Source organism: Poecilia reticulata, unplaced genomic scaffold (genome assembly GCF_000633615.1).
Source record: "Poecilia reticulata strain Guanapo unplaced genomic scaffold, Guppy_female_1.0+MT scaffold_257, whole genome shotgun sequence".
Lineage (NCBI taxonomy): Eukaryota > Metazoa > Chordata > Actinopteri > Cyprinodontiformes > Poeciliidae > Poecilia > Poecilia reticulata.
In genome coordinates, this window is record NW_007615041.1 from 89405 (window position 1) to 93008 (window position 3604).

At 50.3% G+C, this 3604-nt stretch overlaps 1 protein-coding gene across 5 annotated transcripts in view; it reads left to right on the forward strand.

Annotated features, from left to right (window-relative positions):
- grin1b (glutamate receptor, ionotropic, N-methyl D-aspartate 1b) overlaps positions 1–3604 on the forward strand; it is a 61676-nt gene that overhangs the window by 14707 nt on the left and 43365 nt on the right. The window lies entirely within an intron of this gene.

Sequence of the window (3604 nt, forward strand, 5' to 3'; positions counted from 1 at the left end):
GGTCAAATCAGGGTCAGCTAGGGGTCAGATCAGGGTCAGCATGGGGTCAGTATGGGGTCAGATCGCGGTCAGCTAGGGGTCAAGTCAGGGTCAGCAGCCTGATTGGTTGTAAGGCTGAACTCCAGGCTGTTGGTCTTGTCTTATCGCCACCTGGTGGTTCTACCAGTGAAGTTCATCTCCTGTTTAGCTTTGTGTTTCACATGTACCTTGGAGTTCGCATGTGAATATACACATCAAGACGTGTAAATCTGCACATGTTTCTGTCAACATGCAGGTGCGTTGGGAGCAAAGATAGCGGTGGTGGGCCCCGTTTCGCTAATCTGCAAATTCCAGAACTAATTATTAGCTTAGCATTTTAGCACCTTTGCTAATTGTCTAAACACTCAGCTTCCCCCATTTTCCTAGAAAAATAAAGCTGTTTTGTAAACTTTCAGCTGAATAAAGTTTGACATCTGTGTTTTGGTTATCAGCCGTTCTCCAAGTAGCAAGAGGTTTATATTCATACTCTTAGTTTGAAGGGGGTGAAGACTGTTTATTTTGCTTCCTGTCTCCGCCTTTCTGGGGTTTCTTTTCCAAGTATGTAACAAATGAACGAAGGAGGCACAGACAACAAACCACCTAAACAAATACATGCAAAAAATCCTCAGCTCCACCACGGCCCATCAGGCTAACAGAGTTAGCAAAACTCAACAGCTATAAAACTGAAACCAGGTGAAAGGTTTGATTCACAGAATCACTTCCTGAAGGTCGGAGTGTAATGACAGAGGAGACCTTGATGAGGCGCTGTGCTCGGTGGTAGCACATGAGGTGCCTTGGACACACGGGGGTTTCAGCGTGGAAGGATGCAGCACTTTAGCGTTAGCTTCTGCTAATTAGCATGTTATGATAGCACTTTAGCGTTAGCTTCTGCTAATAATCATGTTATTATAGCACTTTAGCGTTAGCTTCTGCTAATTATCATGTTATTATNAGCGTTAGCTTCTGCTAATTATCATGTTATTATAGCACTTTAGCGTTAGCTTCTGCTAATTATCATGTAAGGTTGTCGGTAATGATAATTATTTAGCGTAGCTCATGCTTCTGATTGGTGCTTCAGGGTTAGCGCAGCTAGCTTTAGCGGACCGTGCCCACCACTGAGATACTCACGGAGCATGGAAACGTGGTGTTTCCACTGCATGGCTGAGTGAGGCCTTCATCAAACCCAACGGTTTTCTTTCATTCCTCCATCTCTGCCTCAACCCGTCTATCATCCGTGGATCTATAATCATCTTCCCTTGTTCTTCATCCGTCCATCTTCTTCCTGCCGGACATCTCAGCTTCTCCATCATCAGCTTCCTGTCCATTCAGGATGATTCTGTTGATCTCCACCAAGGTTGTTTGCCGGTTTGTTTCCGTGGATCAGGGAGACGGAGCGAGTCGGACAGCGCCGCGGTCCGGTTGCTCTCCTAGGCTCGGCCGCGGTCCGGTTGCTCTCCTAGGCTCGGCTGCGGTCCGGTTGCTCTCCTCGGCTGCGGTCCGGTTGCTCTCCTAGGCCGCGGTCCGGTTGCTCTCCTAGGCTCGGCTGTAATTCAGAGAGAGAACTGCTACAGGAAGTGACTCCAGCCTTCTTCCTGGTTTCTGCAGTTCTGATCCATTCTGAGATCCAGACCCGGAGACGCGCATGACGCATGTTCAGATTAAATGTTTATGGTTTTGACCATTTGGACCCAACCCGTCTCATTCTGGTTTAGACTACCTGTTGGTAATGACTCTGGACTCCAGGCCACCTGTGGACCGGAACCAACTGGACCTTCCTTTGAAAGGGCCGCTGGTCCCGGCTGGCCTGGTGTTGATGGACTCTGGACCTGCCGGTCTTAACCCGTTGGTTCTCGCTCTGAACATCGGACTTTTCTGTTTGATCTGTTGGTTCTGGTTCTGGACGTGCAGACCTGGACTCCGAGTGGACCGAGGCTCCAGACGTGATGGTGTTGAGCTGAAAGCTGCTTTCCCTGCAGCCGACAGCTCGACAGGTGATTGTTCTTCTGGACTTGCTGGTCTTGATTCTGGGGGTTTCGACATTGCAGAGTTGAGTCTGGAGAGTTGGCTCTGATCTGATGATCTGAACTCTGACCTTCATGGCAGAAAGTCCAGGATTCCTTTGTTCTGACTCTAGATGATCCCCGCGTTGCCTTTAAAGCTGTTGGTTCCGACTCGTAGCGTCTGTAGGTCCGATAGCCTTTCCTATCGGACTCTTGGTTTAGAGTCTGGCAGTGAGGACAGAAGCTGGTGTTGATCTTGGACCTGCTGATTTTGACTGTTGTCCTGATCAAAGTTATTCTGGTTCTTGATTGCTGGTCTGGACCAGAACCCACCGGTTTGAACGGTTGGCTGGCAGGACTGGACGTCTCGAACTCGCTGCTGACGGTTTGGACTCGGAAGACCTTTGGACTGGAACCTCTGCTCTAAGCGAAGCTATCAGATGTGATGGGGCGTCTTTACTGGTTCCAGCTGGTTCCAGGTCCAGGTTCCTCCAGGACCTTTAGAGTTTCTTCAATGAATTTGCGTCGTATTGGTTTCCCAGATGTAGATGACTGTCAGGTTCTGGTCCAGGTGGCTCACCTCATGGGTTTATACCGTCTCTATGGGACACGCCGGTCCCGTCTCTGGACTGACTGGTACCGTCTTCCTGTAGACTTCAGGTCTGTCTGTTCTGGAACACGCTGATCCAAACCCAGACCCGTTTGTCTAAAGCCTGGACCAGGGGTCCAGGTAGAGCACGGACCTGCTGGTCTTGGTGGAGGTTTGTGTTTCATCTTCTCTGGGTTGAGCTGGTTTCTTCTTCTCTCTGTGGACTCATGGCATGGTTTCAGTCCTTCAGCTCCATCTGCCGTCTGGCTCCTCATCACCTCGACTCTGATCAGAGCCGCAAACACACCTCAGCTGCTTCCGGCTGCTTCCTGTCGCCGCTGGCGACAGGAAGTGCGACAGGAAGAGGTCAGACTAACTGGTCTGACCTCCGGTTACTGTAGACGCTGAGTCGGCAGTGCAGGGCGCTGCTGGACTGAGAGGTTAAAGGTCAGAGGGGATGAATATTCCGGCAACACGGACACATCCGCTCAGGGAAAAAGGAGCCCGGATATGGCACGGATGACCTTTGACCCAGATCACAGTGGCTGGACGGTCCGGTCCGTCTGATGGTACCGGCTCGGTTCTGGACGCTCTCTGTTAGGATGGGTTTTTATTTTGAAAGCCCTCAGAATAAAAGCCCGGAATAATTGCACTTCATGTTCATGAAGGAGAATCTGCACCCATCAGGCGGAACATTATGACCACTGGCAGGTGAATAGAAGCGTTTAGCTGCTGCCAGAGCCGCGGAAAAATCAGGAGCAGAACGGAAACCGATGATTCAGAGTTCACGGCTCTGTGATGGCAAGATGAAAACAAGAAAGTTTCTCATTTTAACAACCTGCCGTTAGCTCCCAGCCATGAGCATCCGAGCTGTTAGCTAACAGCCGTTAGCATCCGAGCTGTTAGCATCCCACACTTAGCTCCCAGCCATGAGCATCCGAGCTGTTAGCTAAAAGCCATTAGCATCCGAGCTGTTAGCTCCCAGCCATGAGCATCC